This window comes from Electrophorus electricus, chromosome 19, assembly GCF_013358815.1.
Source record: "Electrophorus electricus isolate fEleEle1 chromosome 19, fEleEle1.pri, whole genome shotgun sequence".
NCBI lineage: Eukaryota > Metazoa > Chordata > Actinopteri > Gymnotiformes > Gymnotidae > Electrophorus > Electrophorus electricus.
This window is the reverse complement of record NC_049553.1, coordinates 2,772,745-2,795,760: the sequence shown is the minus strand read 5'-3', so window position 1 is coordinate 2,795,760 and position 23,016 is coordinate 2,772,745. Positions and strand designations below refer to the sequence as shown.

At 39.7% G+C, this 23,016-nt stretch overlaps 1 pseudogene; it reads left to right on the top strand.

Moving 5' to 3' along the window:
• The first annotated feature begins 13,241 nt into the window (after window positions 1–13,241).
• Window positions 13,242–16,484, top strand: LOC118240121 (annotated as a pseudogene).
• The last annotated feature ends 6,532 nt before the right edge of the window (window positions 16,485–23,016 follow it).

Here is a 23,016-nt window from a genome sequence, read left to right as displayed (position 1 = left end):
TTTTGTACACATATAGAATATATATTTCTCTATGCACCCCTGTTTTCTTTTTCCTCAGTTTGGACAGAGCACTCTCAACCATTTCACTGCGAGTTGTACTGTGTATGACTGTGTATGTGACAAATAAACCAAACTTGAAACTTGAAACTTGAGTGGATTAAAATAACCCTATGAGATGGAAAGGGGAAGAGCTCCACATCCTGCTGAACAGATTAGGATTACTAGAATGAAGAGGGACAGAAAGAGCACCACAACCTACCAGACGCAACAGGATTACAGGTGTGGTAGGTCAGAAACTGACAGAGAAGATGGCTGCACAGAACCAGATAGAATGGGGCTTATGTACATGTGTACTCATAAACTCATACAGTGTTTCCACAAACTGACTGATTGTTGAAATCAAATTAAGGAAAAAATAAACTGGAGAACTGTATTGTAACCACTATGCCATGGAGGGGGACTGCAAGGTCTGCCAGTAATTCCTGCACTATGACAGAAGCAGATGGAGAAACATAAAGGGAGACTTCTGCCCAAAAACAACTGGAAAAACAAAAAAGTTGGAAAGCTTTCCCTCACAGAAAAGGTACCGAAGAAGAGGTCTTTCATACAAACCTCCTATTCAAGATACCATTTACCAACAAGGCTATTCACACCAAATCTCTATAGCCAAGGGTTCACAAAGACTGGCCTTTGTGAAGCCCTTATATACACAAAGATCACCTGCTGGTAATTCTGTTTATTATTGATTAGAAGCACATGGCCTCCCTTTAGTAGTGAGAGGCCAGCACCACAAGTGGCCCCTTACACATTAATTACTTTACCACAGTAGATAAGTACAAGGAGCAATTTTGATTAGTAGTGAGAGTTGCTAAGCAACTGTCATTTGATTAGTAGTGAGAGTTGCTAAGCAACACCTTTCACATGGACATGGACATGCACCACAACTGGTCATAGCTTTACTTGGTACAACAAGCATAACCACCTCTCTAAAAAATAGGCTTAGCTATGCCCATTTTATCAATTATGACCTTGTAAGTTAAGCTCTGGTACTGAAAATGGCCCATGGTATTACTTTCCTCTTCTTAATCCTAGGAACTGGGAAAGCCAGATATGGATTCTAGTCAAGTTCTGCCTCTATTTGATCAACTATTTCTTCCATCCGGAACAGTAGTCTCCTATGGTATTCAGGCTTTTGCAAACTTAATTTGTTTTGCAAGTTTGTGTATTGCTAGTACTCATTCCCTACTTCCTGCCACCCTACGGTAAAGTCAATTCCAATGTGTGAGGTCCAAAGTTAGCCATAGGAAGGAGAATGCCAGCCTAGTGGTAGCTGAGGGAGAGTAAAGATAAGTGGTATAAGACAGGGAAATATAATAGTGAAGGATATCCCCTTATGCCTTATGACTTCTCCCACCTTTTTCCCTTGTTGTTCACATGATTAGTGCCCTTATCCTGGTCTCATCAAAATGGAGAGAAAAAGAGACACAACATTAGTGTCACTCCATACATGGTTGTACCAGTAACTGAACTGGCTCCAAAGTAACATTTATTATGGCAGCTTGAGGGGGCCCAGTAAGTGCACATGGGTGCATTAATTGGCCTCCACCCATAATTCCTTTCAGGGTTGCACCCACAGTATTTCGAAGCTGTATCCACCAGCACATGGTTCCTGATGTCTAAAACAGGTGCTAGCAACTTTTTATCATTTGATCAGCACCTTGGACAGCTGCCTGCTACTACAGTGACTTATATGCTGATCAATTTGTGTGGTGACATATCAACTTGTCTCCACAATCCTCCATTCTTAGTCTTCCCAGGCAGTTGGTCATAAAAGTAAAGGACTTACCCTTAGGACAGAATCTGATTTCCTTGGTGGTCTATTTGATGGCCAAGGATTCAATTTGGCCTTCTGCCACAACTGACAAAGTGCCAACACATAGCTCCTATTTTAACAGATTAAACTTGAATGTCTGACAAATACACTACCTATCTATTAATCTTGGGATATCAGCTCTAACTACAATTAGTGTTGCTTTAAGAAAGTTTGGGAGATTAAGTTAGGTGTGTCCCATGTTACTACATTGAAAACAATGTGAGTTAATGGACTTTCATTTGGTCAGATTGCCTTTAAAGACCAGATGGGCCAAAGCTTATTACTGAGTAGGTGAAATAGGTTCATGTTTTTAATGTTTCACTCACAATGGAGGAGGGGATGGCCTTTCAACCTTCACATAGTGGTAGAGAGCATTTATCTCAGTTGTTTGGTCCAGAGGTTAACCTATACCAGAATGGAGCTTGTATTCTAAACTACATGTATCCTAATAGTATATAGTAAGGTGAAATGGTAAAGTATGGTGCATACTTAAATTATTGGGAATATCTTTTCTGTATAAATGAAATCCTGTCACTCTTCATTGTATTATTCAATTCAGTATTATTAACCTGCTGTTTTAACAGGGTCCTTTTTCCATTGTTTTCTTGGGTTTCATGACTGTAACAAAGGCGTAACAAATACATAACAAAGACCATGAACTAAGGCATGTTTTGGTGCTGTCGTCCAGTATATTCTTAAATTGTGATAGTCACTTGTTTAGTGAGGGTGAATTTATTGGTAACATTAACAGAAAAAAGGTCATTTGGACATGTCAAATGCTGTACTTACAGAGCTGTTTTTAGTCCTCCAGCTCTTCATAATTTTCAAACTGAGAGGAGGAGGCTTCAGATATTATCTGGAGGAAGACACCAGTCATGCACATTGCACTCCCTCCAGTGAATGCAATGTGAGAAGCATCTAAATTCCTAAATCTTCTTGCCTGGGTACAGAAAGAATATTTAAAAGCAGATTACAATACAGTGTAGCAAAGGCAGAAGGCAGCAACCAGGCTTGTCTTCAAGCTCAGATCTTCTCCCAGAGTGAAGTGCCAGCTCCTTGACATAGCCACCAGAACACACATTTAACCTCTTGAGTGACATTCTTTGGATACCTTAGGGTTTCCAAAAGTTACTTTTGAAGGCCTTGGGGTGTAGACTTTTGGGGACGTGACTCGGGGGGGGGGGGGGGGGGGGGTACCCCTGTGACAGAATCGCCTCCCAGGGGGTGCAGCTCCCTACGCGTCCATCCCAGGACTGTGAATCCCAGGCCGCCATGTACAAATACATACACATGACACGGCGATGCCCGGTGCCCATGCAACACAAGGTGGACTAGGAACCAGTGGCCCGGGAGACCTCTCAACAGGAGGGAGAGAGGCAGGATCTCGGCCTCCTTGAGGGCAGTCTGGCAAGCTCTTTGAAACATGCGGGGGGGGAGACATTCCCTGACGACGACCCCTCTCTAGGGATGTGGTTCCCGACACTTTCCCCTTCAGGGAGAGCGAAGTCCAGGCTGCCGTACACACACACATACACACACACACACACAGTATGGCTATGCCCGGTGCCCACCCAGTACAAGGCAGGCCAGCAAGCTCCCACCTGGGAGACCCTCACCAAATAGGGAGAAAGGCAGGGTGCCTGCCTCTCTCAGGTCAGTCTGTCGCTTTTCCCGTGCAGCGAAACACCTAAAGACAAACAAGAAGCGGAAACATACACAACCAAAAGTGCCTTCATACAAACACTTTCGGCACAGTGCTGCAGTGCCTTCAGTCAGTGCAGGCACTGTAAACGTGTCCCTGACGTCAATGGACACACGGGGGTGCACGTCCGCCCGGGTTCTGGCTGTGCTCCTCCCCTGAATGGTCCTCCTTATTCTTGCCGCTCTAGGAGCATGCCAGAGGCGGTTTCCTCCGAGGCTTTGGGCAGACCCCTCCAGTCTCTCCGGCATGTCTGCTGAAGGGAAGGGATTCAGGCTTCAACTCTTCACACAACCACCCTCTTTCTGGTTGTTATGGGGCTATTTGGGTAATCACGTGAACGTGTAGTTGCACAGGTATTCCATGGCCAAATAGTGTATATGCACAGTTGGAGACTACTGGCAGTCTGTGGTCAAGCATAGGTTGTATGCTGATGTCCTAGGTTTTTATTAAGGGTCAGTTTCTGGCCAGAGGGCTGATTTTGTCTGTGTGCATGGTGGCTCCCCCTTACCCTAGTAATGACAGTGTCATGTGAAAATTCCAGCTCCAGTAAGTTGGTTGAAAATGTTCTGGCACCCAAATAATAAAATGTAATCCTTTTGACACAAATTCACCACTGATGATATGTTAGAGGGCACCCTAACAAATTGTTTATGGTATCAGACTATACTTTGTTTTTGTACACTTACTAATTGTAAATATAAGGAGGTGATTCTAATTAAATGGTCAGTGAGTGCACATCTAAAATGCCCCATGAAGCAGCTATTAGCTCAACTTCAGATCAATGATGGAAACACTCAGTTATAAATAATGAATAATTGATTGGTCATTTTGTATCCACTGGTAGAAAAGGATGGGGTTCAAGCTCAGGTAACTGATAAAACACACAGTTAGCTGAAAGACTGGAAATAGCTAAAGTTATTACCTTTGGCTGACAGATAAGTTCAGATGGTCTTCCACTGTTAACCTAAGCTTGTTTTTTTGCCCTGAATTACACCTACTGAGATGGCTGTAAATTCTTAAGGCTATTGAGAGGCTGACAATCATCTTTCATAAAATGTGGGTAAGAGACAGTGTAGAAAAGAAACAAAGTCCACTCCTAGTGATAGACCAGTTAGAAAAATGGTCATCTCAGTTGAACTTACTTAATATGTACAAAGCAGGCTTGCCTATGATTTATGCTTGTGTTGCTTCCATTTTCAAACAGGTGCTTAGCATTCATTCATTCACTGATCACATTTAAAGAAGACTAGGTTACAAAATACATGCACACTTCTTTGTGAGCTGGCCTGTGATGTTAGTGTAATATTCATAAAAGCAAAAATTACAATTTGGAATTTTCTGAAGCTACTTCAATTTACTGTAAAGGAATTCACTGTAATTGAAATATGATTTTAAATTATTGTACTGACAGTATCGCCGATAGTCAGTGTCACAGTCTCATATTTTTACAGTAATATTCAAGCAACTATTATCTATTAAGTCAGTTTTAAAGCAGAACTGCATAGGATTATCTTGTTAAGGTTTAAGAAGTTACTTCTAAACTGCAAATATTAAATGACAACTCATGACATTTATTTCTGTGCCCTTTGTTCCTCTTTTTAAACTTGCTTTACAAAGGTTTTAACTAGACACTCCCAAAATATTAGGACTTTGGGAGCCCCCCATATAACACCTCCATATACCTTCACCTCTTCTGCTATTCTGCCTGCTTCTGCTCTGCCATGCTCCACCTCTACTTACAATCTGCTTACAACTCCTTACAATCATGGCTCCTCCCAAACAACACTATAAATAGTTTAGAGCTTCCCATAGGTCTCTGTGAAGTCCCTGTAAAATGAGTTGCATGCATAACACCCTATGTAGAGACTATGTTCATTAGATATTTCAGCCTACATTTTCAAGTCACCTTACCAAGCTTCCCTACCAGTCCCACAAAACAGTCCTGGTGAAAAAAGGTCTTGCATAAAATTATGGAGAGCAAAATGATGAGCGAATAGAAGAAATGTACTTTCTCACTGTCACAAGTGTGCAGAAAAATACAATTATCCACCATTTCATGAATGCATTAAATTTACGGATTTTTTTTTTTTTAAGTACCAATTTGTTTTAAGTACTAACCGTCATATGAGTGTACATGTATTGCAATCAGTTTTCCATTGGATTTCTGCCTGCCTTTTGTTCCAAATCTACTGCCATGGGAGATGACAAGGTGACAGCACCGACAACAAACAAGACTTGCCAATGTTTAATTGTCAGATGCATCTTTGTGCTCAGTACTAGCAATAACATCACATAGTCATTTTGAGCATGATGGAAGAAATAGTTTATTTTGGCAGAATTAGATGTTAATCAACCAGTGAATTTCATGCAAGGCAAGTTTTATAACCTCTGGGGTTTTTCACTTGAGATGCTGAACTCATAGTTTAATTCAATATCATGTTTTTAAAATAAATATCAGCACTAAGCTGTTCATTTTGAATTCTAAAATATTTGAGTTAACATTTGTAATTCTTTAAGGTAATGTGAATAGTGTTTTGTATATTTAAAAAATAATTTGTAACAATATACTGCACTATAAAATGCATATAATTATTCTCTCTCTCTCTCTCTCTCTCTCTCTCTCTCTCTCTCTCTCTCTCTCTCTCTCTCTCTCTCTCTCATGGAGTATCAAAAAGTCCCACACTTCTAAAGCAACTTGTGTTAAATCCTGTTCATCAAGAAGACAATGTGACTCTGCAGTGCACAGTCCTCACTGAAAGCTGTGCAGGAGAACACAGACATGGTCTGTTCTACTGGTTCAGACACAGCTCAGCAGAATCTCATCCAGGGATCATTTACACTCATGGAGACAGGAGTAATCAGTGAGCTCTGAGGCTGGATTTCCTACGCAGAGCTGTGTGTACCAGCTCCTCAGTGTAACATGGGGAGAACAGGGATGGAGTGTGTGCAGGAATACTGAACAATTTAAGAATAAAGGGCAATCCAAAACATAGACTGAGAAACAGGCAGGGTAAAAAGATCCAATACGATAGGCAAACAAATCCAAAAAGGGGCAGGCAAAAGATTAATCCAAAAACACGAGCAAAGAGTTAAGAGACCAGAGAAACAATACAACTATACAATATCACTTAGAAATACAAAGAAAGCAAATGAGACTTTGTAAAGATTGAACAAAGTCCTAGGAATGTATATACACGAAGACCCAACAGATTAATAAGCCACAGGTGCAATCAATATTCAGGAGAATGGGATCGAACAGGGGTTTTCAGGGTAGCACAGTCCTTGTCAGATAATGTTGCTGCAGCAGGAGAGACACCAAGAGACTCCTCTGATATAGGAATTTACTACTGAGCTGTGGCCATGTGTGGGTAGAAACTCTTTGGAAATGGGACTAAAGTGAAGATGGGTATTAAAAGTGAGTTGCATGTGATTTTATTTAAAAAAATATATATAAACTTCCACTTCATGTTTCTAAATAAAAATGTGGGATAAAATTATCATTTATCAATTATCATGATATCATAATATTGTTTCAGGTGTGGGTTGCTCTGCACACATGAACAACTTGGTTCTTTTTTCTATTTTAAGAACTTCAGTACTGCTCTTTAGTTTTTGCATTATTGTAATATACTGGATTGTCATATTCTGCACATGAGGGTATAGGAACAAATATATATATACTTCAAATATTAAACAGGGAAAAAAAAGTGTGCCCCTCTAGACATATAAATAGCTAAGTGACTGACACTTGCATAATTTCATTTGCTTTAGAACTTTAGAAATTGTGATGGTGGTGGCACATAGGGATTGAGAGGTGAGACTGAAATAAAGAGGTCTTTATTTTCCATCAACTTAACGGCTGTGAAGCAGTGACCATAAGAAAACAAAACAGGCATTGAATCAGTGTTGCGCTTGGTCATCGTGCGTAGCTCTAAGGTCCGCTAATAGGCAAAGACCCTATAGGCCTAAATAAGATGGGGAAAATAAGGAACAAGTGAATGTAATTAGTAGGCTAGTGACTGGGACTGAGGCAGGTGCTGTGCATGGGTATGTGCAGGTGTGGGCATGTCCCTCCTGCTGTATGGCTGGCCTACTGTGACAGTAGCATTACTGATGGGTTGTGGTTGGTATGCAGTCTCTTAGTTTTCAAACATAATCTTCACCTATCTTGCAAAAAAATGTTATTTTCTACTGGTGTAAGACTTACTTATGACTGTAAGAAATTGAAATATCAGTTTCTATTGCATATATTTATCTAAACATATCTCTACATTAACCATGTGTATCTTAATTATTCACATTCTATATCAGGCTCAAGACAGACATGCCTTGAATTATGTTTCACTAAGTTTTGCTCATAGACGATCCATCTCTAGAACAACTGGAGCAAGTACAAATAAAGATTGCTCAGGTGAAAATATGCTGGCATGAAAACTATAAAATCAGGCCTCATAGAGAATCAGAGACTGTATGTATATATACAGTTAAATTTAATTAATGCAGAAAAATAAAATAAACAGTGTCTTGCATTCATTCATTGGATTAGTTTCTTTTATACTAAAGCATATTGTATTCTAGCAAACATTAACGACTTACAAATTTAGCTTAGCTTTTTAAATGTCTAACTGAAAACTTTCACTTGTCAGAGAAAGGGCTCAGATGAGCAACCAATGTTATATCTGAGTAAAAGTCTTCTTTCTAAAGCTTAATCAGTGGTACAGCTATGGCAAGATTTCTTCTGGCAACCTTTGAATCTTTATAAAATGTGAACAGGGTCTTGTCAACAACCTTGGTCCTATATTTTAATGCCACAGAGAAGCAACTTAGGCTTGGTTGAGGTAATTAAACAATTATTATATTTTGTAGTTTAATTTTGTCTTCTGTTTGGATCTTGAATGAAAAGGATCCTGAATTTTATTTGAGTGTTAATTTAAAATCATTCATAGTTTTAAGGTTGTAGGCTAAATTATCATTTGATGCATAAATGTTTGTATGTGTATATGTTTGTGTGTATGTGCGCGTGTGTGTGTGTGTGTGTGTGTGTGTGTGTGTGTGTGTGTGTGTGTGTGTCTGTGTGTGTGTGTGTGTGTGTGTGTGTGTGTGTGTGTGTGTGTGTGTGTGTGTGTGTGTGTGTGTGTGTGTGTGAAGATGTGTGGGGGTGGGATTATGGTCCTGTAATAATATAATTGTAATAATAAACAAGCTAAACAAATCAAAACTAAGCAATTTCCTGGCTAATTAATGTAGAACTTCTGTTGATGCATCTGATTGTATATTTGAAATGTAGTCAAATAAGAGGTCATGTTTCTAACAAGAAATGTATCAGGATTTTTTTCAGATTCAGAAGATGGGTGTGGCTGTGCAATTTTGAAGTAGCAAAGAACGAGTGCAGGAAATAAAATGGGGAGTAAATTATTTTGCAGATCGAAAACAATTGTATAATATAATTGTTTGCCTGAATTGCAATAGGATTTTGACTCCTAATAGCTAAAAATTAGTAAGGTATTTTTAAACTGGGCTAATGAATATGCAAAAGCCTCAGAATTTGTATTTACCACAAGCCAAATTAGAGGGGCTGCTTTCAACCAAAAATAGCCCAAGAATACAGAATTTAAGGTAGAACCTGAACGCAAGGTAGAGAGCAGGATGAAACACTGGCCAAAAACAAACAAAAATAAACAAATACACAAGGTCTAAGCAACAGGGAATAAGGCATCAGCAATCATGATCTCCATGCCCTAATGTGTAATATATCCATCTCATAAGCCTTTGGTTGGGGTTCTGTAAGGAATGGGGAAAAGTGAGAGGGTTATGATCTGTATATACCACAAGAGGGCTAGCACATAGACCTTGAAATGCTGCAAAACCCTTTCTTTAGATGATCTTTCTCTATCACAAAATAATCCAACTGATACAAACTGAAGTTCCTAGTGAAAGAAAACCCATCAGTGCCAGTGTCCACTCAAGCTTAAACCTTTGTTCCTAGGTAAGAGGTGCTGCCACCACTGAAAAATTCCTGATAGTACCCTGCCAAACCCATAAATCTTAAGGAGTACAGCCGAGTCACCGAATTCATTATTTATTACTTTTGATTTAGAAAAAAAAAAAAAAAAAAAACTACAAAAAGAAATCAAAACACACTTACATGAACACCAAACCAGGCAAGCAGAAAGGAAACTTAATTTACAAGACTATAGGGCTAAAACACTGTACTTGAATGACATATATTACTCTTTTGAATGTAAGTATGTATGAGACAAGCATGAGACTTATTCTTACAGTGAAAATACTTAATCAGTTTTTTCACCTTCAAAGCAAAATAATAAAAGTTCTGGCTACTCATATGCACAATGGAATCATTGTAGTTGTTTTCTGAAATGTAAGCGAGCAGCACATATGACATTTGCAGTAAGAAGTGTACGGACTAGGGTGCTGGATCCTTGAACCATACTTTCAGTGTTTTCTGATGATATAAAAGAAGAGAATAAAGACCTATTATTAATGCAGTTGCATGAACATGAACAGTTTTACTAATAAGTGAATGCTAGCCCATAGGCTTCTATATGAATCTTTTTTCAAATCTGTGGACTATGACTATTGGACTGTTTTGTGGACTATTTGGTGTGGGTTTCGGTGCCGTAGCCCGATAGGCTGTCGCGCCGCTGGGAGGGGGCTCTCTCATGGTACGGCCCCTCCTCCCAAATGTCTCCCTGTGTGTGTTTGTGTGTATTCATCCGTGTGGCCACGCCCCCATGTGTTTCACATCTGCTCCCTGTTGTGATGTTAGTGTGTGCATATATATATATTCTTTGTGTAAACGTGAACGTTGTCGGTGTATGATCCCACAATAGCCTTAGTGCTACATTGTCTTCTGTCTCAAAATAAATGGTATATGTCTTTGCACCCTTCCAAGCCTCCCCTCGTTACATGGCTTGCCTAATCTGGCTATATTCTGTGAATTCTAAATATGATTAGGTTGGTTATGGACAAAAGTGGGTAGTAACACGCTACATTATCTGTTACATTTATTTACTTCAGTAACATTTTGAAAAATTGTACTTTTAAAGTTGTTTTAAAAGACAGTAATTTATACTCGAGTACATTTGTGAGGTCAAAATGTACTTTTATGCCATTATATTTATTAATGTTCCTTCTGTTATATTTTAAAATTATTTTTGAATGAAGCGAATGAAGCAAATTCAAACAGCAGATGATACAGTGAATGGACAGCATGCCTGACCTCATATTGAGGCAATGTTTTCTTTACAGGCTTCCAAAACCAATAGTTATGTCATGCACTACCTGTTCAGCCAACCTAAAATTGTGGCTGCTTCAGCATTCAAGAACTCAACATCCAACTTGAGAAAACGTTGCGATAAGTCACAGATTTGGCTAATGGGGAATTATGGAGTTAGTAGCTAACAGTGGCAGATAATGTGGCTAACCAGAAAGCAAACAGTGTCATACATGACACTGATTTTTAAAGTTGTTTTACTATAGCTATGGTATATTAGTACTGTTAAAAGTGACCTTGTATGAATTTTATAATTTATCAATTTGTAATGCTCACTTCTTGAGCTAAGCTTGCTTTCCAGTGCCTTCTGTAGCTGGATAGGTTTTTGATTTGAATTTGAGCAGGCTCATCTTTGTAATAAGTCTACATTTTTACCCTGCAGCCTAAATTTAAACTTTGTTCTTCAACACAGAAGACATATACTCAGTTAACAGTCTAGAATGTCATCAGCTGTGAAGTCTGCTAAGCTCACAAATGCATTTTCCTCTCCATGTCCCAAAAGTAATTCAGGCAATGGTAGAGAAGTTGTTGCTTAATTTTATTTCTGAAGGTACCCAACCATTTTCTGTGGTTAAATTATCATCATTCTAGAGTGTGACAAACATTTCAGCCTTACTATAAAGTAATGACAAGGAAAGTAATGACATTGAGCGGTAAGGAGGTGGACGCATGTGCAGAGAGGAGCGAGATTTATTATGGGCAAATCCAAAATCAGAGTCCTTAAAGCAGTCCAGGGTCAGAGCCGACACGGAAAGTATGTGAATACATGACTAACAAACTCACGAAGGCAAATGAGAAAGCAGGCTATAACTAAGGCTAGGAAAAACACTCGGGGCTAAACAAGACAGGTCAACAAAAATGAAGGAACACAGATTCAAGAAACAACCACAACAAACCACATTCACAAATTCAAATGAGAAGCAAACCACTGTGCTCCAGACAGGGTTTAAATACATGAACTTAATACTATAAATGAGGGACAGGTGTGGAAAATCAAACGAAGGGTGGAGGAAATGAAACTATGGTATGGAACTAAAAAACAAATGACAGGGAAAACACGGAACACAGAACCTGGGAGGGACTGATCGGGACAGTTTGAAAATGCAAGAAACTGTCCAGAAACTCATTTGCCCTGGCCTGCAGACGCATGAAGGGCCCACACACTTTTGATGTTTTTACATCTGCATTAGAGGAAATACATTCAGAGTACCACATCAGGGAAAAGATTACCAGGACAACTACAGACAGTAGCTCAAAGTTCTTGAAGGAATTTTACATGTACGGGGAAGAAAAAGAAGAATTCACATGTCTCCATACTTGATGATGAGTCATAAGATGAAAGTGATTTAGAAGTGGAATACCAAGATGTCTTCTATTTTGAATGATGACACTGGCCTCAAATACCAGCTTCCAAGGGATCAAAAGTGCGCATGCCATCTGATGAATATCTACAGTTGATATCTACGGCTGAAGCCGGCAGAATTGGGATTTTTGGATGAGTACACTACTGTGAAACATTTTTTCATGGCCTTTGACATTCTCCAAGAAGAATCCTTTTGTACATGTGGGTTTCATTCTGCCAACTCATTCTCAACTGCAGGGGATGTTGAAGCTTGAATCATCCTGTAAAGTCTGTAGGCTCCTGCTTATAGCTCTATAGATAGGAATTCTGAAGAAGTTCAGATAGGTCATAAAAGATACTGAGCTGATTGCTGTAGCTATACTTCTACCAGAATTCAGAACATCTTGAACCACAGAGAAATTCTTATTGAAGGTTGGTAATTTATCTTTAATAAAGAAATTCAGTGCAGTGTGCATCAATAAATAGCAAAAAAAGTGAACAGAACATTTGTACAAATGGAACACTGAATAATAACACTGAACAATAATGTGAATGTTTTTCTAGTCTTTACAAAAGCAATACATCACAGATTTGTTACTGAAACGCTGTAGGCTTTCTAATAGAGATGGCTCCAAAATAGTGCCCTGCTAGCCTATATAATAATTGAGTAAAATTTTGAAAATGATGTCTTGGCACAGGGCTTGACTACATCCGGAATCACCTTGAGATGAACTTCGATAATGATGAGGTTCTTGCAGACAATAGCCACTCTGATGAAAATTTCTTTGCATCTATGAAGTTTAGGAACTTGTTTCTAAACAGGAGAGCTGGCGTGGTACATTTCATGTTCATCTATGAAGGTATCAACATTTTGCATTCCTTTCCTTAAATCAAGAAATTGTCACTCAAATTCTGCAGCCTGTGAGAGACTGTTTAGTAATGCTGTACTCCTATTTTATAAAGTGGGCTTGAACTCAGGTCAGCTAGATGATGACACCAACAGCCTACTGGGTGAGCAACCACACTAACAATGGTGGGCCCATGTGCAGGTCAGTTAGATCTTGGTTCAGGTAAAACAAAAGGAAAAAAAAACTAAACCACACAGGGTGTGGAAAAATAAAGAACAAAGGAAGCCATGGGAAGAAATGGCAACCCTGATGCACTGGGGAAAACCAAACTAAAACTTCCCAAACAAAAGCAGAAAACAGGAAGACACTTGAATGGCTAAGCGAAGCCTCGGGAGAGAAAACTGGAGAGGAGACATATAAAAGCACAAACATTCCCACAGACAAAAAGTGAAGTATAGCACAAGGGCTCACAGACCTCAATACCTAAAATTACTGGCTAGGAACTTGTCTTAAACCTTTAGTAAAGACCCAAGAGTGAATGATTGGGTCACTGAGCTTATATAAGCTCTAGCCTAGCTGTTGGGTGTTAAACCTGATTAGTGGTACAGTTGACTCAAGGCCTTCCTCTGGTGGCCGGATGGGGCCTCGGTCTGGTGCCAACCCTTACATATTCACTGCAAAATGATCAAGAATTCACAACAAACATCTTGAAAGCCAACTGCTTTTAAAACTTAACATGTGCTAGATGATATATGTCAGAATGCAAATTTGCTAACAATGACACACTTCAGTAAACATGTTTAAGCTATGACTGAAAGATAAGTAAAAGAGTTCAGAATTGTTAAATAGGTATACGACATTTGATTCTAAAGCTGTGTTGTAAAAGAAAGTGACTGCAGAAAATGTTTTTGTTCGCCTTGCATTTAAAATACAGAGCATAAATCTAAGTGTAAGTTCAAACCTACTATAGTAGTGTTTTTTGTGGATCTCATATGTGTAGCTGATTTTCTTAAAGATTTTTCTTAAAGATATGTTGTTTCTTAAAGATTTAATTTGATGTGGTGTTTGTATGTGATGCAGCAAGGCTGCCTAAATAAGGCTGTGATTTTTGCCGTTCTGTTTTCAATATTAAATAAAATCTGATAAAGGAACTCCCTACTTGAGTGGTCTTTTTACTAGATACTTTCTTACTTTTACTGAAGCAATAATTTAAAGGACTACTTTTACTTCTACTTGAGTAATTTTTATTGTAAAGTAAAAGTACTTTGACTTGATTACAGTTTTTAGTTACTCTATCCATCTCTGATTATGGCCAAATTGTTATACCAGGAAAAGTAGATCAACTGAAAAAAACCCAAATTATGTTGGTTTACTACTTAACCAAATAAAATCACAAGAGTGTTCTTCAGTTAATATTCTTATATCTTCTTATTCTTTCTTATTTTAAATGATTATTTATGATACTAGCTGCTTGCCACATTTGGTACACTTGTAAATTTCTTTACAATTTCATATGTACACAATGTGTTTACATTTTTGTCTGTTGTAATAGACAGTTCTATACAGTTCTAAAAGATAGAAATTAAGTTAAAATTAACATTCAAAGGCCCTGAGGATTAACCCTAAAAAAAAACATTTAGTCCCCACTGTTAGAGGATCTTAATATCTGTTTTGGCATAGAGGCAGCAATAGAAGCAGCCAATTGCTTATTTGCCTCACTAAATGCTGAAATGCAACCTTGATATGGCAATATGACAACAATTATTACTAAAATAAGCAAAAACAAATGAGTTCTCATGTTTCTAAAATGGACAAAAGGCACCAGTGAATCATAGTAACGTTAAACCTCTTTTCCTGAGCACATTACAAAAAAGGTTTGCCCTCTAGTGACCAGACATGTCCTCACTCTGACCTACAGTGACAGTCATAGAATTATATCCTTGCACACTGTAGGTAGTTGACTTGCATATTTGCCTTGCATATTTGTTTGAGAATATTCAGCCAGGACATGTGGTTACTGTACTCTTCTAACATCTATGTGTTTCCCACTGTATTTTTAACATAAATGCGTTAAATGAGTTAAATGTGAATTATTTGTGTAACTTTTAGGCAACACATTGACTAACCATTTTGTTTTTGATAGATCACATTGTGTAGCTTTGAACATGAGGGGATTGTTTTCATTCTGGCCTTTAATTGCTTTACCTTATTTTAATTTGGGTAAGTAATATTTACCATTATCTTTACTGTTTGTACTTTACACCTTTAACAAAATAAATAATTGTATAAATTCTGCAATATTTGTTTTAAGTGGCATCTTTATCTGTGTTAAGGAGCAATAAGTACAACAGAGATTAGGAATTATTTAAGTATTAAGTATTTCCTTAAGCGGTCACAGTAAGAAAACACAGTCCAGTAACAATGTACAGGAAAAGGTAAAAACAACATGCATGTAACAATAGAAACACACACACACACACACACACACACACACAACTGAAAAATGTTTTCATTGCAGTCTTATGGAAAGTCTGACAGTTTTTGACAACGTTAAATAAAAATTCAAATAACATTTTGTTTGTGTGAAGTCAATTTTCCAAATTAGTAAGTAAATATATGTCTTTTAATTATTTTTGAATTCGTATGACACACCATAGTTACCTAATTTGTTTTATACTTCTTTCCAGATCATGGCAGAACCCAAAAAGTCCTTAATCAAGACAGCACTCTGCTGTATGTTAATGAAGGGGACAATATCACAGTTACTTGCCTTTATCAAAGTGATATTGATATGCATTTCTCATGGTACAAGCATGCATTTAGTCAGAAGCCTGAACTCATTGCAACTATCTACAAATATGACACGAAGGCCACATTCTATGATGGATTCAAGAATAATGCTCGTTTTATCTTGGTGATCAGAGAGGATAGAAATCATTTGGTGATAACAGAGTTAGAGGTCTCTGACTCTGCTACTTATTACTGTGGAAATGCTCAATCCAACATAGTGAAATTTGGGAAAGCAACAAAATCGATTGTAAAAGGTAATTTCTGTTTATGTTAGCTATATTTACATACTTTCATTTAATATATTTTTTGGCTTAAAATAATATTTTTGTATCACTGCTTTCACATGAAATTATGGCATTGTTTTAGCTTCACAGTCCCATAGCCTGTCTGTTCTGCAGCAGCCTGTGTTGGAGCCAGTCCATCCAGGAAACTTTGTGACTCTGCAGTGTACAGTCCTCACTGAGAACTATGCAGGAGGACACAGTGTCTAGAGGTTCAGACATGACTCAGGAGAATCTCTTTCAGGAATTATTCACACTCATGGAGACAGCAGTGATCAGTGTAAGAATAGCTCTAAAGCCAGATCTCCTACAGAGAGTTGTGTATATGAGCTCCCCGTGGAGAATCAAAGGTAAATAAATTCATTCATTACTGAGTCCATCTCATCAAAGTGTGTTTACTTTTGAAATTTAGTCTATATTGCTTTATAAATTCCCCTTTTTATATTGTTAAGTATTTTGGAATTTTTAAATTTTGATTTTTTACTACTATACCAGAGAATTGTACATCTTGGGATTCAATGATACTTGCTTTGGCAACATCAAACATAATTTGTGTCTCTGTGATTGTTATACTTGGAAGACTGTTATGCAAGCACTGGCTAAAAAGTAAGACAAACTTCAAATTGTATATTTTTCAAAAGGTCTTTCGTAAAAAAAATTTTACTGGCATAGTAAACTTGCTCATTAGAAACATATAAATTGTCTTCTTTTCATAAGGCGCTGCTCACACTTCTCAGCTGAATCAGGTAAAAATGTTTGTGAGTGTGTTTTGCATTTTTTATTTATTTCTTTTTAGGTTTGGTATTCTCTGTTATATGACATTTTTCAAAGTGGATTATTTTAATATAAGTTCTGATAATTTTAAAGGTAATGGGATATTAAGAATATCAGGATTTTAAAGAGTTTTCTTGCCATTAAAGGGGATCTCAAGGTTATATATACCAGACAGTAAGAATTTTTCAAACATTTTAATTTTATTAGAATCACTAGCTATGTTCTGAAAGGTTTATTCATTCACTTACTCCCAGCAACTTACATCACAGAGACATAATTTCCTATCCAGCTAGAAATACAGCATACATAAACTGACAAAATGTCACCCTTTATATTAGTTATATCTTAAGGAATTGTTTGTCACCTCAGTTTACATTGCCTAGCTCTTGACCACTTATTCCTATACAAAACAGCCATCTTTGATGAACTACCTTCACATCACATCATAATAACCATTATAAAATGTAGCACACATCAGCCGTTCACTACAATTTTTGAATATTTGAAAGTGAACTCTATACATTGCCTAATTTACCATTTTTGAGATTTTGAACCCCACCACAAAATGGCTCATACACATAATAGTTTCTGAAATAGAGAATAAGAGAATGATTTCATTCATAGTTAGTATTTCTGGATGCATATTGACAAGGTGATGTGTAGTATCTTCCCTTGTGAAACGACAGAAAACAGAAAAGTCAGCTGCCTGTGAATGCCAAATAGGATACATGAGGCCTGAGCATGCATAATGTGGTGTGTAAACTGTGCATGCACAATGATGCTGGGGGAAACGTCTGAGCTCAAAGAGAAAAATGATTGATAAAAAGAATGATTGATAATAACTGTGTAAACACAGAACTGAAGGTATAATATAAGTACCCTGCATGCAACATTATTGGCTACCTGCTTGATAAGCTTGTAATTGGTGTGAATGTGTTGCATGTGCACTGGTCCAGGAACAAAGTACTTGTGGTTTTCTAGAGTAATTCATGTAAAGACCATCCAATGCTTCATTTAATACATCTGGTAGCAAACCAAGACCATCTGCATTTATGGTGATTCTTTCTTTATTGACAATATAGAGTAAGTAGACAAAATCAGGAGTATTACTTGAAAGAACATGCTCAAGCCTTGTCCATGTGACAAGGGCAGCAGAGAGGAAGCAAGAGGCGAAGTTCCATTAACAAGTTCTTTATTGTTCATACTTTCCACGTCACTTCGCCGAGTCTAGTGGGTAGGTAGGAGCGAAGTAGCTTCTCTCCAGTAGGCTCTCGTGGTTCGGCTACTAATGTGCAGCCCCTTCCTTCGGAACCAGTGGGTGTATAAATACACGTGCAGGTCAATGAGGTGCAGGTGTCTCCTGTCAGAAGACAGGTGATTGTGAGCCAGGAAAGTGCGTGACATGGTCCTGGTCCTGCGAGGGTGTGTCCCCCCCTTTTGGGTACTGGTCTACCCTGACAGAACCCCCCTCCAAAGGCCCTGACCGGCACCAGCCCATGGGGCCAACTCGGGGCAGGCCTCAGTGGGCGCCACCTATGAAATGAGGCAATGAGGTCGGGGTCCTAAATCTGAGAGGCCGGGATCCAACAGCGCTCCTCAGGACCGTATCACTCCCAGTCCACCAGATACTGGAGGCCCCGGACCTCCCACGGGAGTCCAGCAGAGAACGTACACTGTACGCCGGTCCCTCCTCCGTCACCAGAGACGGGGGAGGAATTTCTGGGGAATCCCTTTCCTCCGTGAGATGGCCCTCCCTCACGGGCTTCAGTGAGGAAACGCAGAAGGGCCTGGAAGCCCGACTAGCCCTGACAGGCCTACCTGGTAGGTCACCTCATTAACCCGGGACAGTAATGGAGTAGGGGCCCTTATATCTCGCCTCACGCTTGCCTGTGGTGCCTGCTCGGCCGTCCCTGGTAGAGACCCATACCTTCTGCCCGATCTCATACTTGGGGGTTTCCCCTCTTTTTTTTTGTCGGCCTTCCTCTTGTAGACAGTGATCGCCCTACATAGGTTCTGGTGCGTCTCCTCCCAGGTCCGTTCGCTCTCCTGGCACCATCTCTCCACTTCTGGTTGGTCCAATGTAGGGACGTTCCAGGGGTAAAGAGGCAGCTGTTTGCCTAGAACACACTCAAACGGGGTGAGGCCAGTTTCTGTTTGTCGCAAGGAGTTATGCGCGTATTCCGCCCATGGGAGGCACATACTCCATGTTTCTGGGTGGTGGTTAAAATAGAGGCACAAGAACTTACCCAGCTCCTAGTTGACCTAGCAGACCGAATTGCCTGAAGACCTGGCAGAACAGTAGATCGGCCAATGTCTACACTCCACAAAAGCTAGCCTAATCGCCAGGAGCTCACAGTCCCCAACCCCGTAGTTCCTTTCTGCTGAGCTCAGCTTTTGAGAGAATTTAAGTGATAGGCTGCAGGCCACCTCTTTCTCCCGTGTGTTGCGAAAGCACCGTGCCCACTCCTATGTCAGAGGCGTCTACCTCTAGCATTGAAGGTCTCTCAGGGTCCGGTTGTTGCAAGACGGGAGCAGTTGCGAAGGCAATCTTGAGCTCCTCAAAGGCCTTGTTGACCTCCTGAGTCCATTTGATCTTTCTCACAGGTCCCCAGAGCTGATCTGTGAGAGGCCCTGCCAGTGAACTGAAGGATCTAATGAACCTCCTGTAAAAGTTGACAAAGCCCAGAAAGCGTTGTAGTGTCTTGCGTGTAAATGGCCTTGGCCACACCTTCCCTGCCTCCACCTTGCCTGGTTGAATAGCCACACACCCTTGTTGAATGACGTACCCTAGAAAGTTTATCTCCTTGCGATGGAACTAGCACTTCTCCGCCTTACAATATAGGTGGTTCTCTAATAGGATCTGTAGCACGGCACGTACGTTGCTTTACATGTTGGTTCCGGGAGGGGGAGTAGATCAGAATGTTGTCAATATTTGCGACAACAGATCTTCCCAAAATCTCCCTTAGAACCTCGTTAATGTAGGCCTGGAAAACCGACAGGGCCAATGCCAGACTGTATGGCAGAACTAAATACTTATAGTGGCCCGTGGAGGTGCTGAAAGCTGTTTTCCATTCATCTCCCTCCTTGATCCCGATTAGGTTGTATGCGCTTCGTAAATCCAGTTGCGTGAAATACCGGGCTCATCTCAGTTGCTCTAGTGCAGCTGGTACCAGGGGGAGGGGATATGGGTACTGCACCAAGAGCTTGTTGAGTCCTCGGTAGTCCACACAAGGTCTCAGGCCCCCGTCCCTCTTCATCACGAAGAAGACTCCTGCTGATGCCGGAGAGGTCGAGGGTCGGACATACCCCTGTTGCAGCGCCTCTTTGATGTGCTGTTCTATAGCCCGCTCCTCTTCCTGAGAGAGGGGGTAGATCCTGCACTGAGGGGGCACCGCTCCCTCCTTGAGTGTTATGGAGCAGTCCCAGTCCCGATACGGCAGAAGCTGCATGGCTTTGATGGGGCTGAAGACCTGCTCCAGGTCCTGGTACTCCGAAGGAATAGGCACCCGCCTATCAGCATCCGGGCTTTCTATTGAAGTAGGCTGGAGGGGTGTAGCCTTGTTGGGGAAGAACCTCCAATGGCAGGATGGTGCCCACTGCAGGATTTGTTTTTTTGCCCACAGCATCTGTGGATTGTGCGCACGCAGCCATGGCAAGCCTAGGGTGAGGGAGTGAGACAGACCAGGCAGGAGGAAGAAACTGATGCATTCCGTATGCCCTTCCCGGGTGACAAGGAGAACCCGGGGAGTCACATGGGAGATGTATCCTGGGTCCACCGGACCCCCATCCAGAGCCTGTACACTTAGCGAGGAGGGTAGAGCAATGGCCTTGATACCCAGCTTCCTCGCAAAGCCCCAGTCCATGACATTACCTGCAGTTCCCGAATCTACTAGGGCATAAGGTGAGAGTACACAGTATTTTGTGGCATTGATTTCAAATATTTCCCCTTGTATTTCCCCTAAACCAACACAGTAGTATAACCTCATGTTTGACTACAAGTAAAGCATTTATTTATACATGTAGTAGCCTATAATGCAAAACCTTTAGAAATGCATTTGAGCAATTAAGAAAAAAATTGTAATGATCCTTTTCTCATAGTGACATCTGTCCACTTGACAGAGCAGTATGAACAGGTTTTCAACCCAGTTAAAGTAGTTATATGTCCCACCGTCTGATGCCCATGACTTTACCCCCTGTTCTGACCATGCTGCACTCTAGTAAATCTACTGCATGAAAGATGCTAATGTGAGAAAAATGAAAAACACTGCAGTGAAGTGAAATGCTTGTTTCAACTCCTGCTGGCTGGTTTGGGGGAGTGTCACTAAAAACACAAGCAAGTTTCTGTCAGGACCATCCCATACCAATTAACAACTTTACCTGGTCAACTCTCCTCCATCTTGTAACAACACTGGTTTCAACTTATGGCTTGATGTGATATGACAAAATGCACCAGATGGTGCTGGCGTTCTTAGAAATGAATGAGAGATGGAGCAGAAATTGCCTCATTTCAATGCAATGCAAATGTGCCATGTGTGTGCATTATTCCCTGCCTATAACGTCTGCAGAAGCATGTGTTAACACTTAATGCGTTATGAAATTGTCAGGCAAAGAAACCACCTTAACTGACAATGAAGTATATAAAAGGATATTGCTATGTATATTTCATTTAAGTTTGGTTCATCAATTATTTTGGTATATAAACATAAAAATGAAATAACCAAACTGAGAATTAAATAACAGAGTAATTATTTTGGCATGATTTTTGTTTTTCTAAAATAAATGTTTGTGGTACCCTCAGTAACTGCACACAAGGACAGCACATAGATACATCTAAATACAGCTATAACCCTGTATTCATCCACTGGACATTTTATTGGAATCATGTTGTATATGTCTGTTGGCATTTTTTTTTTTAGTCAGCCCCTAGTCATGAATACTCAGTGTAGTGAAGATAAGACTACCATTTATTCCCCTGATGAAACTTTGACCTGGTCAAAGGGGGGCCCTCTCTTACCCCCGGACCACCAACCAGACCCAGGACCCAATGGTGCTTTGAGGTTGAGCAACAAAGCCATAAACAGCCTAGCTGTCAAGATGGCCTTGTGTTCTGACCCTCAGCCCCCTGTCCTTTGATGTCATAAACTCATGTATGAGAAGGAGAAAAGCTTCCTAGCTTGGTTATACTTCAAGAAACTGTGATCATAAATTCCATCAGACTCACTCAAATCCCTACCAGGGCAAATATATTTTCTCATCCCACAGATTCACAAAGTAACAACTTGCTATTTACTCTAATATGATCTCAAATGATAATCAAATAGTAATATATGGTTATTTTAACATAATCTCCAAATCATGACATTTGCTCCTGTTATTTTATATGTATCTATTGTCACATTATTCTGTTCATTATTTGTTCCTTATTAATTTGCAGTACTCATCCAGATTACTTCATCTGTATGTTGCATAACCTCATGCATATTGTAAACAAATTGTTACTCACTCCTAGTTGCGTTTACCAGAAATCGTATATGAACCAATTAGACAATACATTACAGTTAGTAGTTTGTAACTTCTGGAAAATAGGAAATTATCCAATTGCTCTACACCTCTCAGGGTTTGTTTATAAACTTCATTCTAAGATGAGGAGGCAGAAATGGGTAGGAATATGTGATTTTGTTTATTTTTCTTTATTCATTTATTTTCTTTATAGTTGATTCATGGTGGATCCTATGTATTCCTGTATCTCTTAAATGATTTTTTCCTCAATTTTGAACACAAAGGCTTTAACTTTGAGCGGAAAGGAGCGAGCGCATGCGGAGAAGAGCGAATTTTATTATGGGCAGATCTAGAGTCCTAATCGTTTGTACAGTCCAGGGTCATCAAACCAACACAGAGTCTGAGAATACATCTTAAACAAACAAAAGCACATGAGAAACAGAGGATGCAGCCTCTAACAAAGAGGCTAGGAATCACCAACAAGGCATGGACTACAAACAGAGGCTTTGATTCACAATAACCAGCCAAACCACAGGCAAAAAGGCAGGGTATACATACACAGTGTAATTGTTAGATACTGGAGCCTTTATGTCTTCAGGCACCCAACGCAAGG